Source organism: Primulina tabacum, chromosome 10 (genome assembly GCF_025594145.1).
Source record: "Primulina tabacum isolate GXHZ01 chromosome 10, ASM2559414v2, whole genome shotgun sequence".
NCBI lineage: Eukaryota > Viridiplantae > Streptophyta > Magnoliopsida > Lamiales > Gesneriaceae > Primulina > Primulina tabacum.
Genome location: NC_134559.1, coordinates 38,612,632 through 38,626,914, shown reverse-complemented (window position 1 = coordinate 38,626,914; position 14,283 = coordinate 38,612,632). Strand labels below are relative to the sequence as shown.

The following is a 14,283-nucleotide window of genomic DNA, read 5'->3' as shown; positions in this document are numbered from 1 at the left end:
AGGCTAATTTGATTGTAAACGGGCAAACGGACGAGACTCATTACTACGCAATGAGCTGACGAGATTTTAGCCGAATTCCTTCTCTAAGACCCTCTAATTTGCGATTTACCGCTTCTGTTAAGCTTTCGTTTCCTCGAGAAATCCGCTTAGGAAGCTCGAAATTCGATTCCGGTTCCATTTTATCGTATCCCAGGCATAATAATAGCTTTACATTCGTTATTTTCTTCTTCTTATTTTTTTCTATTTTCTGGGAACCATTATCGATTTTTGTTGTCGTGAGCCGGTTCTGTGCGAAAGGGTATGACGCAGATTACCCCGGAGACGGTTAACTCATTAAAAACAATTATTTCGACTGAAATCAACATAGCTCGGGCACTGCCGGATTTGGACAAAATTGTAGGCTAATTTGATTGTAAACGGGCAAAAAAACGAGACTCGTTACTCCGCAATGAGCTGGTGAGATTTTAGCCGAATTCCTTCTCTAAGACCCTCTAATTTTCGATTTTCCGCTTCTGTTAAGCTTTCGTTTCCTCGAGAAATCCATTTAGGAAGTTCGAAATTCGATTCCCATTCCATTTTATCGTATCCCAGACATAATAATTGCTTTACATTCGCTATTCCCTTCTTCTTATTTTTTTTTCTATTTTCTGGGTATATTTATCGATTTTTGTTGTCGTGAGCCGGTTCTGTGCGGAAGTGTATGACGCAGATTACTCCAGAGACGGATAACTCATTAAAAACAATTATTTCGACTGTTTTATCCATAATTTACGTAAACAGTCGCACCACGAGGTCTTCCCAGGGTGGTCACCCATCCTTGCTCTGCCATCGCGCCAGAACGCTTAACTTCATGATTATGATTGGGCGAGAGCAGTGCCGCGTGTTGTCCATCGCCGCCCGCTCCACACGTAATCGAGGGATATAAGAATAAACATCCCACTCAATGTCGGGTGCGATCATACCAGCACTAATGCACCGCATCCCATCAAAACTCCGAAGTTAAGCGTGCTTGTGCGAGAGAAGTACTAGGATGGGTGACCCCCTGGGATTCCCAGTCCTCGAGTTGCACCCCTTTTCGTGTTTTTCTATTTTTGATTACTTGTTGACAGACGATTTTCGGCTCAAATCATCTGAATCTCGATCGGGACCAGATAAGACATGTGAAATGAAAGTAGCTCAGGCACTGCCGGATTTGGACAAAATTGTAGGCTAATTTGATTGTAAACGGGCAAACGGACGAGATTCATTACTACGCAATGAGCTGACGAGATTTTAGCCGAATTCCTTCTCTAAGACCCTCGAATTTGCGATTTACCGCTTCTGTTAAGCTTTCGTTTCCTCGAGAAATCCGCTTAGGAAGCTCGAAATTCGATTCCGGTTCCATTTTATCGTATCCCAGGCATAATAATAGCTTTACATTCGTTATTTTCTTCTTCTTATTTTTTTTCTATTTTCTGGGAACCATTATCGATTTTTGTTGTCGTGAGCCGGTTCTGTGCGAAAGGGTATGACGCAGATTACCCCGGAGACGGTTAACTCATTAAAAACAATTATTTCGACTGAAATCAACATAGCTCGGGCACTGCCGGATTTGGACAAAATTGTAGGCTAATTTGATTGTAAACGGGCAAAAAAAACGAGACTCGTTACTCCGCAATGAGCTGGTGAGATTTTAGCCGAATTCCTTCTCTAAGACCCTCTAATTTTCGATTTTCCGCTTCTGTTAAGCTTTCGTTTCCTCGAGAAATCCATTTAGGAAGTTCGAAATTCGATTCCCATTCCATTTTATCGTATCCCAGACATAATAATGGCTTTACATTCGCTATTCCCTTCTTCTTATTTTTTTTTCTATTTTCTGGGTATATTTATCGATTTTTGTTGTCGTGAGCCGGTTCTGTGCGGAAGTGTATGACGCAGATTACTCCAGAGACGGATAACTCATTAAAAACAATTATTTCGACTGTTTTATCCATAATTTACGTAAACAGTCGCACAACGAGGTCTTCCTAGAGAGGTCACCTATCCTAGCTCTGCCATCGCGCCAGAACGCGTAAATTCATGGTTATGATTGGGCGAGAGCAGTGCCGCGTGTTGTCCATCGCCGCTCGCTCCACACGTACTCGAGGGATATAAGAAGAAACATCCCACTCAATGTCGGGTGCGATCATGCCAGCACTAATGCACCGGATCCCATCAGAACTCCGAAGTTAAGCGTGCTTGCGCGAGAGCAGTAGTAGGGAGGGTGACCCCCTGGGAAGTCCTCGTGTTGCACCCTTTTTCGTGTTTTTCTATTTTTCATTACTTGTTGACAGACGATTTTCGGCTCAAATCATCATAATCTCGATCGGGACCATATAAGACATGTGAAATGAAAGTAGCTCGGGCACTGCCGGATTTGGACAAAATTGTAGGCTAATTTGATTGTAAACGGGCAAACGGACGAGACTCATTACTATGCAATGAGCTGACGAGATTTAGCCGAATTCCTTCTCTAAGACCCTCTAATTTGCGATTTACCGCTTCTGTTAAGCTTTCGTTTCCTCGAGAAATCCGCTTAGGAAGTTCGAAATTCGATTCCGGTTCCATTTTATCATATCCCAGGCATAATAATAGCTTTACATTCGCTATTTCCTTCTTCTTATTTTTTTCTTATTTTCTGGGAACATTTAGCGATTTTTGTTGTCGTGAGCCGGTTCTGTGCGGAAGGGTATGACGCAGATTACTCCGGAGACGGTTAACTCATTTAAAACAATTATTTCGACTGTTTTTGCCATAATTTACGTAAACGGTCGCGACACGAGGACTTCCCAGGGAGGTCACCCATCCTAGCTCTGCCATCGCGCCAGAACGCTTAACTTCATGGTTATGATTGGGCGAGAGCAGTGCCGCGTGTTGTCCATCGCCGCCCGCTCCACACGTACTCGAGGGATATAAGAATAAACATATCACTCAATGTCTGGGTGCGATCATACCAGCACTAATGCACCGGATCACATCAGAACTCCGAAGTTAAGCGTGCTTGGGCGAGAGCAATACTAGGATGGGTGACCCTTTGGGAAGTCTTCGTGTTGCACCCCTTTTCATGTTTTTCTATTTTTTATTACTTGTTGACAGACGATTTTCGGCTCAAATCATCTGAATCTCGATCGGGACCAGATAAGACATGTGAAATCAACGTAGCTCGGGCACTGCTAGATTTGGACAAAATTATAGGCTAATTTGAGTGTAAACGGGCAAACGGACGAGAATTATTACTCCGCAAAGAGCTGGCGATATTTTAGCTAAATTCCTTCTCTAAGATCCCTCTAATTTACGATTTACCGCTTCTGTTAAGCTTCCATTTCCTCGAGAAATCGGCTTTAGAAGTTAGAAATTCGATTCCGGTTCCATTTTATCGTATCTCAGGCATAATAATAGCTTTACATTTGCTATTACCTTCTTCTTATTTTTTTTTCTATTTTCTGGGAATATTTTGCGATTTTTGTTGTCGTGAGGCGGTATTGTGCGAAAGGGTATGACGCAGATTACTCCGGAGAAGGTTAACTCATTAAAAACAATTATTTCAACTGTTTTATCCATAATTTACGTAAACGATCGCGACACAAAGTCTTCCCAGGGAGGTCGCCCATCCTAGCTCTACCATCGCGCTAGAACGCTTAACTTCATGGTTATGATTGTGCGAGAGCAGTGCCGCGTGTTGTCCATCGTCGCCCGCTCCACACGTACTCGAGGATATAAGAATAAACATCCCACTCAATGTCGGGTGCGATAATACCAGCACTAATGCACCGGATCCCATCAGAACTCCGAAGTTAAGCGTGCTTGGGCGAGAGAAGTACTAGGATGGATGACCCCCTGGAAAGTCCTCGTGTTGCACCCATTTTTGTGTTTTTCTATTTTTGATTGATTACTTGTTGACAGACGATTTTCGGCTCAAATATTCTGAATCTGGATCGGGAACAAATAAGACATGTGAAATCAACGTAGCTCGGGCACTGCCGGATTTGGACAAAATTGTAGGTTAATTTTATTGTAACAGGGCAAACGAACGAGACTCATTACTCCGCAATGGGCTGACGAGATTTTAGCCGAATTCCTTCTCTAAGACCCTCTAATTTGCGATTTTCCGTTTCTGTTAAGATTCCATTTCCTCGAGAAATCCGCTTAGCAAGTTCGAAATTCGATTCCGGTTCCATTTTATCGTATCCCAGGCATAATAATAGCTTTACATTCGCTATTTTCTTCTTCTTATTTTTTTTCTATGTTCTGGGAACATTTTGCGATTTTTGATGTCGTGAGCCGGTTCTGTGCGGAAGGGTATGACGCAGATTACTCCGGAGACGGTTAACTCATTAAAAACAATTATTTCGACTGTTTTTGCCATAATTTAAGCAAATAGTCGCGACACGAGGACTTCCCAGGGAGGTCACCCATCCTTGCTCTGCCATCGCGCCAGAACGCTTAACGTCATGGTTATGATTGGGCGACAGCAGTGCCGCGTGTTGTCCATCACCGCCCGCTCCACACGTACACGAGGGATATTAAAATATACATCCAACTCAAGGTCGGGTGCGATCATACCAGCACTAATGCACAGGATCCCATCAGAACTCCGAAGTTAAGCGTGCTTGGGCGAAAGCGCAGTACTAGGATGGGTGACCCCCTGGGATGTCCTCGTGTTGTACACCTTTTCGTGTTTTTCTATTTTTGATTACTTGTTGACAGACGAATTTTGGCTCCAATCATCTGAATCTCGATCGGGACCAGATAAAACATTTGAAATCAACGTAGCTCGGGCACTGCCGGATTTGGACAAAATTGTAGGCTAATTTGATTGTAAACGGGCAAACGAACGAGACTCGTTACTTCTCAATGATCTGGTGAGATTTTAGCCGAATTCCTTATCTAAGACCCTCTAATTTGCGATTTTTCGCTTCTGTTAAGCTTCCGTTTCCTCGATAAAAAATGTTTAGGAAGTTCGAAATTCGATTCAAGTTCCATTTTATCGTATCCCAGGCATAATAATAGCTTTACATTCGCTATTTTCTTCTTCTTATTTTTTTTTCTATTTTCTAGGAACATTTAGTGATTTTTGTTGTCGTGAGCCGGTTCTGTGCGGAAGGGTATGACGCAGATTACTCCCGAGACGGATAACTAATTAAAAACAAAACGCTTAACTTCATGGTTCTGATTGGGCGAGAGCAGTGCCGCGTGTTGTCTATCGCCGCCCGCTACACACGTACTCGAGGGATATAAGAATAAACATCCCACACAATGTCGGGTGCAATCATAACAGCACTAATGCACCGGATCCCATCAGAACTCCGAAGTTAAGCATGCTTGAGAGAGAGCAGTACTAGGATGGGTGACCCCCTGGGAAGTTCTCGTGTTGCACCCATTTTCGTGTTTTCTACTTTTGATTACTTGTTGACAGACGATTTTCGGCTCAAATCATCTGAATCTGGATCGTGACCTGATAAGACATGAGAAATCAACGTAGCTCGGGCACTGCCGGATTTGGACAAAATTGTAGGCTAATTTGATAGTAAACGGGCAAACGACCGAGACACTTTACTACGCAATGAGCTGACGAGATTTTAGCCGAATTCCTTCTCTAAGACCCTCTAATTTGCGATTTACCGCTTCTTTTAAGCTTCCGTTTCCTTGGAAATCCGCTTAGTAAGTTCTAAATTCGATTCCGGTTCCATTTTATCGTATCCCAAGCATAATAATAGCTTTACATTCGCTATTTCTTTTCTAATTTTTTTCTATTTTGTGGGAACATTTATCGATTTTTGTTGTCGTTAGCCGGTTCTGTGTGGAAGGGTATGACGCAGATTACTCCGGAGACGGTTAACTCATTAAAAACAATTATTTCGACTGTTTTATCCATAATTTACGTAAACGGTCGCGAAACGAGGTCTTCCCAGGGAGGTCACCCATCCTACCTCTGCCATCGCGCCAGAACGCTTAACTTCATGGTTATGATTAGGCGAGAGCAGTGCCGCGTGTTGTCCATCGCCGCCTGCTCCACACGTACTCGAGGGATATAAGAATAAACATCCCACTCAATGTCGGGTGCTATCATACCAGCATTATTGCACTGGATCCCATCATAACTCCGAAGTTAAGCGTGCTTGGGAGAGAGCAGTACTAGGATGGGTGACCCCCTAGGAAGTCCTCGTGTTGTACCCCATTTCGTGTTTTTCTATTTTTGATTACTTGTTGACGGACGATTTTCTGCTCAAATCATTTGAATATCGATCGGGACCAAATAAGACATGTGAAATCAGCGTAGCTCGGGTAGTGCCTGATTTGGACAAAATTGTAGGCTAATTTTATTGTAAACGGGCAAACGGACGAGACTCATTACTTCGCAAAGTGCTCGCGAGATTTTAGCTAAATTTCTTCTCTAAGACCCTCTAATTTGCGATTTACCGCTTCTGTTAATGTTCCGTTTCCTCGAGAAATCCATTTAGGAAGTTCGAAATTCGATTCCGGATCCATTTTATCTTATCCCAGGAATAATAATAGCTTTACATTCTTGGAAGTCCTCGTGTTGCACCCCTTTTCGTGTTTTTCTATTTTTGATTACTTGTTGACAGACGATTTTCGGTTCAAATCATCTGAATCTCGATCGGGACCAGATAAGACATGTGAAATGAAAGTAGCTCGGGCACTGCCGGATTTGGACAAAATTGTAGGCTAATTTGATTGTAAACGGGCAAACGGACGAGACTCATTACTACGCAATGAGCTGACGAGATTTTAGCCGAATTTCTTCTCTAAGACCCTCTAATTTGCGATTTACCGCTTCTGTTAAGCTTTCGTTTCCTCGAGAAATCCGCTTAGAAAGTTCGAAATTCGATTCCGGTTCCATTTTATCGTATCCCAGGCATAATAACAGCTTTACATTCGTTATTTCCTTCTTCTTATTTTTTTTTCTATTTTCTGGAAACACTTATCGATTTTTGTTGTCGTGAGCTGGTTCTGTGCGGAAGGCTATGACGCAGATTACTCCGGAGACGGTTAACTCATTAAATACAATATTTCGACTGTTTTATCTATAATTTACGTAAACGGTCGCGACATGAGGTTTTTCCAGGGAGGTCACCCATCCTAGCTCTGCCATCGCGCCAGAACGCTTAACTTCATGGTTATGATTGGGCGATAGTAGTGCCGCGTGTTGTCCATCGCCGCCCGCTCCACACGTACTCGAGGGATATAAGAATAAACATCCCACTCAATGTCGGGTGCGATCATACCAGCACTAATGCACCGGATCCCATCAGAACTCCGAAGTTAAGGTGCTTGGGCGAGAGCAGTACTAGGATGGGTGACCCCTGGGAAGTCCTCGTGTTGCACCCCTTTTCGTGTTTTTCTATTTTTGATTACTTGTTGACAGACGATTTTCGGCTCAATTCATCTGAATCTCGATCGGGACTAGATAAGACATGTGAAATGAAAGTAGCTCGGGCACTGCCGGATTTGGACAAAATTGTAGGCTAATTTGATTGTAAACGGGCAAACGGACGAGACTCATTACTACGCAATGAGCTGACGAGATTTTAGCCGAATTCCTTCTCTAGGACCCTCTAATTTGCGATTTACCGCTTCTATTCAGCTTTCGTTTCCTCGAGAAATCCGCCTAGGAAGTTCGAAATTCGATTCCGGTTCCATTTTATCGTATCCCAGGCATAATAATAGCTTTACATTTGTTATTTTCTTCTTCTTATTTTTTTTTATTTTCTAGGAACATTTATCGATTTTTGTTGTCGTGAGCCGGTTCTGTGCGGAAGGGTATGACGCAGATTACTCCGGAGACGGTTAACTCATTAAAAACAATTATTTCGACTGTTTTATCCATAATTTACGTAAACGGTCGCGACACGAGGTCTTCCCAGGGAGGTCACCCATCCTTACTCTGCCATCGCGCCAGAACGCTTAACTTCATTGTTATGATTGGGCGAGAGCAGTGCCGCGTGTTGTCCATCGCCGCCCGCTCCACACGTCTTCGAGGGATATAAGAATAAACATCCGACTCAATGTCGGGTGCGATCATACCAGCACTAATGCACCGGATCCCATCAGAATTCCGAAGTTAAGCGTGCTTGGGCGAGAGCAATACTAGGATGGGTGACCCCCTGTGAAGTCCTCGTGTTGCACCTTTTTTCGTGTTTTTCTATTTTTGATTACTTGTTGACAGACGATTTTCGGCTCAAATCATCTGAATCTCGATCGTGACCAGATAAGACATGTGAAATCAACGTAGCTCGGGCACTGCCGGATTTGGACAAAATTGTAGGCTAATTTGATTGTAAACGGGAAAACGGACGAGGCTCATTACTACGCAATGAGCTGACGAGATTTTAGCCGAATTCCTTCTCTAAGACCCTCTAATTTGCGATTTACCGTTTCTGTTTAGCTTTCGTTTCCTCGAGAAATCCGCTTAGAAAGTTCGAAATTCGATTCTGGTTCCATTTTATCGTATCCCAAGAATAATAATAGCTACATTCGTTATTTCATTCTTCTTATTTTTTTTTATTTTCGAGGAACATTTATCGATTTTTGTTGTCATCAGCCGGTTCTGTGCGGAAGGGTATGACGCAGATTACTCCGGAGACGGTTAACTTATTAAAAACAATTATTTAGACTGTTTTATCTATAATTTACGTAAACGGTCGCAATACGAGGTCTTCACAGGGAGGTCACCCATCCTACCTCTGCCATCGAGCCAGAACGCTTAACTTCATGGTTATGATTGGGCGAGAGCAGTGCCGCGTGTTGTTCATCGTCGCCCGCTCCACACGTACTCGAGGGATATAAGAATAAACATCCCACTCAATGTCGTGTGCGATCATACCAGCACTAATGCACCGGATCCCATCTGAACTCCGAAGTTAAGCGTGCTTGGGCGAGAGCGCAGTACTAGGATGGGTGACCCCCTGGGAAGTCTTCGTGTTGCACCTTTTTTCGTGTTTTTCTATTTTTGATTACTTGTTGACAGACGATTTTCGTCTCAAATCAACTGAATCTCGATCGGGACCAGATAAGATATGTGAAATGAAAGTAGCTCGGGCACTGCCGGATTTGGACAAAATTGTAAGCTAATTTGATTTTAAACGGGCAAACGGACGAGACTCATTCCTACGCAATGAGCTGACGAGATTTTAGCCGAATTCCTTCTCTAAGACCCTCTAATTTGCGATTTACCGCTTCTGTTCAGCTTTCGTTTCCTCGAGAAATCCACCTAGGAAGTTCGAAATTCGATTCCGGTTCTATTTTATCGTATCTCAGGCATAATAATAGCTTTAAATTCGTTATTTCCTTCTTCTTATTTTTTTTCTATTTTCTGGGAACATTTATCGATTTTTGTTGTCGTGAGCCGGTTCTGTGCGGAAGGGTATGACGCAGATTACTCCGGAGACGGTTAACTCATTAAAAACAATTATTTCGACTGTTTTATCCATAATTTACGTAAACGGTCGCGACACGAGGTCTTCCCAGGGAGGTCACCCATTCTAACTCTGCCATCGCGCCAGAACGCTTAACTTCATGGTTATGATTGGGCGAGAGCAGTGCCGCGTGTTGTCCATCGCCGCCCGCTCCACACGTCTTCGAGGGATATAAGAATAAACATCCCACTTAATGTCGGGTGCGATCATACCAGCACTAATGCACCGGATCCCATCAGAACTTCGAAGTTAAGCGTGCTTGGGCGAAAGCGCAGTACTAGGATGGGTGACCCCCTGGGAAGTCCTCGTGTTGCACCCCTTTTCGTGTTTTTCTATTTTTGATTACTTGTTGACAGACGATTTTCGGCTCAAATCATCTGAATCTCGATCGAGACAGATAGACATGTGAAATGAAAGTAGCTCGGGCACTGCCGGATTTGGACAAAATTGTAGGCTAATTTGATTGTAAACGGGCAAACGGACGAGACTCATTACTACTGCAATGAGCTGACGAGATTTTAGCCGAATTCCTTCTCTAAGACCCTCTAATTTGCGATTTACCGCTTCTGTTAAGCTTTCGTTTCCTCGAGAAATCCGCTTAGGAAGTTCGAAATACGATTCCGGTTCCATTTTATCGTATCCAAGCATAATAATAGCTTTACATTCGTTATTTCCTTCTTCTTATTTTTTTTTTCTATTTTCTGGGAAACATTTATCGATTTTTGTTGTCGTGAGCCGGTTCTGTGCGGAAGGGTATGACGCAGATTACTCCGGAGCCGGTTAACTCATTAAAAACAATTATTTCGACTGTTTTATCCATAATTTACGTAAACGGTCGCGACACGAGGTCTTTCCAGGGAGGTCACCCATCCTAGCTCTGCCATCGCGCCAGAAACTTAACTTCATGGTTCTGATTGGGCGAGAAAAGTGCCGCGTGTTGTCCATCGCCGCTTGCTCCACCCGTACTCGAGGGATATAAGAATAAACATCCCACTCAATGACGGGTGCGATCATACCAGCACTAATGCACCGGATCCCATCAGAACTCCGAAGTTAAGCGTGCTTGGGCGAGAGCAGTACTAGGATGGGTGACCCCCTGGGAAGTCCTCGTGTTGCACCCTTTTTCGTGTATTTCTATTTTTGATTACTTGTTGACAGACGATTTTCGGCTCAAATCATCTGAATCTCGATCGGGACTAGATAAGACATGTGAAATGAAAGTAGCTCGGGCACTGCCGGATTTGGACAAAATTGTAGGCTATTTTGATTGTAAACGGGCAAACGGACGAGACTCATTACTACGCAATGAGCTGACGAGATTTTAGCCGAATTCCTTCTCTAAGACCCTCTAATTTGCGATTTACCGCTTCTGTTAAGCTTTCGTTTCCTCGAGAAATCCGCTTAGGAAGTTCGAAATTCGATTCTGGTTCCATTTTATCGTATCCTAAGGAATAATAATAGCTTTACATTGTTATTTCCTTCTTCTTATTTTTTTTTATTTTCTGGGAACATTTATCGAATTTTTGTTGTCGTGAGCCGGTTCTGTGCGGAAGGGTATGACGCAGATTACTCCGGAGACGGTTAACTCATTAAAAACAATTATTTCGACTGTTTTATCCATAATTTACGTAAACGGTCGCGACACGAGGTCTTCCCAGGGAGGTCACCCATCCTACCTCTGCCATCGCGCCAGAACGCTTAACTTCATGGTTATGATTGGGCGAGAGCAGTGCCGCGTGTTGTCCATCGCCGCCCGCTCCACACGTACTCGAGGGATATAAGAATAAACATCCCACTCAATGTCGGGTGCGATCATACCAGCACTAATGCACCGGATCCCATCAGAACTCCGAAGTTAAGCGTGCTTGGGCGAAAGCGCAGTACTAGGATAGGGTGACCACCTGGGAAGTCCTCGTGTTGCACCCCTTTTCGTGTTTTTCTATTTTTGATTACTTGTTGACGGACGATTTTCTGCTCAAATCATCTGAATCTCGGTCGGGACCAAATAAGACATGTGAAATCACCGTAGCTCGGGTACTGCCTGATTTGGACAAAATTGTAGGCTAATTTTATTGTAAACGGGCAAACGGACGAGACTCATTACTACGCAATGAGCTGGCGAGATTTTAGCCGAATTCCTTCTCTAAGACCTTCTAATTTGCGATTTACCGCTTCTGTTAAGCTTTCGTTTCCTCGAGAAATCCGCTTAGGAAGTTCGAAATTCGATTCCGGTTCCATTTTATCGTATCCCAGGCATAATAATTGCTTTACATTCGTTATTTCCTTCTTCTTATTTTTTTCTATTTTCTGGGAACATTTATCGATTTTGTTGTCGTGAGCCGGTTCTGTGCGGAAGGGTATGACGCAGATTACTCCGGAGACGGTTAACTCATTAAAAACAATTATTTCGACTGTTTTATCCATAATTTACGTAAAGGGTCGCGACACGAGGTCTTCCCAAGGAGGTCACCCATCCTTCCTCTGCCATCGCGCCAGAACGCTTAACTTCATGGTTATGATTGGGCGAGAGCAGTGCCGCGTGTTGTCCATCGCCGCCCGCTCCACACGTACTCGAGGGATATAAGGATAAACATCCCACTCAATGTCGGGTGCGATCATACCAGCAGTAATGAACCGGATCCCATCAGAACTCCGAAGTTAAGGGTGCTTGGACGAGAGCAGTACTAGGATGGGTGACCCCCTGGGAAGTCCTCGTGTTGCACCCCTTTTCGTGTTTTTCTATTTTTGATTACTTGTTGACAGACGATTTTCGGCTCAAATTATCTGAATCTCGATCGGGACCAGATAAGACATGTGAAATGAAAGTAGCTCGGGCACTGCCGGATTTGGACAAAATTGTAGGCTAATTTGATTGTAAACGGGCAAACGGACGAGACTCATTACTACGCAATGAGCTGACGAGATTTTAGCCGAATTCCTTCTCTAAGACCCTCTAATTTGCGATTTACCGCTTCTGTTAAGCTTTCGTTTCCTCGAGAAATCCGCCTAGGAAGTTCGAAATTCGATTCCGGTTCCATTTTATCGTATCCCAAGCATAACAATAGCTTTACATTCGTTATTTCCTTCTTCTTATTTTTTTTTCTATTTTCTGGGAACATTTATCGATTTTTGTTGTCGTGAGCCGGTTCTGTGCGGAAGGGATATGACGCAGATTACTCCGGAGACGGTTAACTCATTAAAAACAATTATTTCGACTGTTTTATCCATAATTTACGTAAACGGTCGCGACACGAGGTCTTCCCAGGGAGGTCACCCATCCTACCTCTGCCATCGCGCCAGAACGCTTAACTTCTGGTTATGATATGGGCGTAGAGCAGTGCCGCGTGTTGTCCATCGCCGCCCGCTCAGAACGTATTCGAGGGAGATAAGAATAAACATCCACTTAATGTCTGTGCGATTCCTACCAGCCTAATGCACTGGATCCCACTGAACTCGAAGTAAGTTAAGCGTGTGGCCGAGAGCAATACTAGGATGGGGGTGACCCTGGGAAGTCCAGTGTGCACCCTTTTTCTTGGTTTTTATTTTTGATTACTTGGTGACAGACGGTTTTCGGCTTCAAATATCTGAATATCGATCAGACCAGATAAGACATGTGAAAGAAAGTAGCTTGGGCACTGCCGGATTTGGACAAAATTGTACTGATAATTTATTGTAAACGGTGCAATCGGAAGAGACTAATTCACACGCAATGAAGCATGGCGCGATTTTTAGCGAATTCCTTTTTAGACCTTCTAATTTGCGAGTTTGACCGTTATGTTAGCTTACGTTTCTCGAGAAATTCCTTAGGAAGTTCGAATTCGATTCCGTTCCATTTTATCGTATCCTAAGGCATAATAATAGCGTTACATTCGTTATTGTCCTTCTTTTATTTTTTTTTCTATTTCTGGGAACATTGTATCGATTATTGTTGTCCGTGAGCCGGTTCTGTGCGACGGGGTCAATGACGCAGATTACTCTTCCGGAGTACGGTTAACGCATTAAAACAATTGATTTCGACTGTTTTATCCTAACTTACTTAAACGGTCGCGACGAACATGTCTTCCCCAGGGAAGTCACCCGCCTATCTCGCCATCGCGCCAGAACGCATAAAACTTCATGGTTTATGATGGTAGAGAGCAGTGCCGGTTGTTGTCATCGCCGCCCGCCTCCACACTTACTCGAGGAATAATACTAAACATCCCACTACAAATGTCGGGTGCGATCATACCAGCACTAAGGCACCGGATCCCATCAGAAACTCCGAAGTTAGCGTGCTTGGTCGATAGCAGTTTCTAGGAGGGGTGACCGACCCCCTGGCAGTCCTCGTGTTGCACCCCTTTTCGTGTTTTTCTATTTTTGATTACTTGTTGACAGACGATTTTCGGCTCAAATAACTGAATCTCGTCGGACCAGATAAGACATGTGAAATGAAAGTAGCTCGGGCACTGCCGGATTTGACAAAATTGTAGGCTAATTTTATTGTAAACGGGCAAACGGACGAGACTCATTACTACGCAATGAGCTGACGAATTTTAGCCGAATTCCTTCTCTAAGACCCTCTAATTTGCGATTTACCGCTTCTGTTAAGCTTTCGTTTCCCTCGAGAAATCCGCTTAGGAAGTTTGAAATTCGATTCCGGTTCCATTTTATCGTATCCCAACATAATATTGCTTTACATTCGTTATTTTCCTTCTTCTTATTTTTTTTTCTATTTTCTGGGAACATTTATCGATTTTTGTTGTCGTGAGCCGGTTCTGTGCGAAGGGTATGACGCAGATTACTCCGGAGACGGTTTACTCATAAAAACAATTATTTCGACTGTTTTTAT

General features: G+C 43.5%; 12 non-coding genes and 2 pseudogenes across 12 annotated transcripts; all 14 read left to right on the top strand.

Moving 5' to 3' along the window:
• The first annotated feature begins 948 nt into the window (after window positions 1-948).
• On the top strand, window positions 949-1,072 carry LOC142511516 (5S ribosomal RNA; annotated as a pseudogene).
• A 1,084-nt stretch (window positions 1,073-2,156) lies between these two features.
• LOC142516893 (5S ribosomal RNA) lies at window positions 2,157-2,275 on the top strand. The gene has a single exon (XR_012812663.1). It is a non-coding gene; the product is annotated as a 5S ribosomal RNA (ribosomal RNA).
• A 683-nt stretch (window positions 2,276-2,958) lies between these two features.
• On the top strand, window positions 2,959-3,077 carry LOC142514949 (5S ribosomal RNA). Its single transcript, XR_012810819.1, has one exon. It is a non-coding gene; the product is annotated as a 5S ribosomal RNA (ribosomal RNA).
• Window positions 3,078-3,761: 684 nt separating this feature from the next.
• On the top strand, window positions 3,762-3,880 carry LOC142514073 (5S ribosomal RNA). Its single transcript, XR_012809985.1, has one exon. It is a non-coding gene; the product is annotated as a 5S ribosomal RNA (ribosomal RNA).
• Window positions 3,881-4,567: 687 nt separating this feature from the next.
• Window positions 4,568-4,688, top strand: LOC142510125 (5S ribosomal RNA). Its single transcript, XR_012808256.1, has one exon. It is a non-coding gene; the product is annotated as a 5S ribosomal RNA (ribosomal RNA).
• A 591-nt stretch (window positions 4,689-5,279) lies between these two features.
• On the top strand, window positions 5,280-5,398 carry LOC142516987 (5S ribosomal RNA). Its single transcript, XR_012812752.1, has one exon. It is a non-coding gene; the product is annotated as a 5S ribosomal RNA (ribosomal RNA).
• A 678-nt stretch (window positions 5,399-6,076) lies between these two features.
• LOC142510585 (5S ribosomal RNA) lies at window positions 6,077-6,195 on the top strand (annotated as a pseudogene).
• A 1,056-nt stretch (window positions 6,196-7,251) lies between these two features.
• Window positions 7,252-7,368, top strand: LOC142515222 (5S ribosomal RNA). The gene has a single exon (XR_012811078.1). It is a non-coding gene; the product is annotated as a 5S ribosomal RNA (ribosomal RNA).
• Window positions 7,369-8,050: 682 nt separating this feature from the next.
• Window positions 8,051-8,169, top strand: LOC142515183 (5S ribosomal RNA). Its single transcript, XR_012811039.1, has one exon. It is a non-coding gene; the product is annotated as a 5S ribosomal RNA (ribosomal RNA).
• A 680-nt stretch (window positions 8,170-8,849) lies between these two features.
• On the top strand, window positions 8,850-8,970 carry LOC142516579 (5S ribosomal RNA). Its single transcript, XR_012812366.1, has one exon. It is a non-coding gene; the product is annotated as a 5S ribosomal RNA (ribosomal RNA).
• Window positions 8,971-9,653: 683 nt separating this feature from the next.
• LOC142515887 (5S ribosomal RNA) lies at window positions 9,654-9,774 on the top strand. Its single transcript, XR_012811707.1, has one exon. It is a non-coding gene; the product is annotated as a 5S ribosomal RNA (ribosomal RNA).
• A 683-nt stretch (window positions 9,775-10,457) lies between these two features.
• LOC142515187 (5S ribosomal RNA) lies at window positions 10,458-10,576 on the top strand. The gene has a single exon (XR_012811044.1). It is a non-coding gene; the product is annotated as a 5S ribosomal RNA (ribosomal RNA).
• Window positions 10,577-11,259: 683 nt separating this feature from the next.
• Window positions 11,260-11,381, top strand: LOC142506811 (5S ribosomal RNA). Its single transcript, XR_012805088.1, has one exon. It is a non-coding gene; the product is annotated as a 5S ribosomal RNA (ribosomal RNA).
• A 681-nt stretch (window positions 11,382-12,062) lies between these two features.
• LOC142514883 (5S ribosomal RNA) lies at window positions 12,063-12,181 on the top strand. Its single transcript, XR_012810758.1, has one exon. It is a non-coding gene; the product is annotated as a 5S ribosomal RNA (ribosomal RNA).
• The last annotated feature ends 2,102 nt before the right edge of the window (window positions 12,182-14,283 follow it).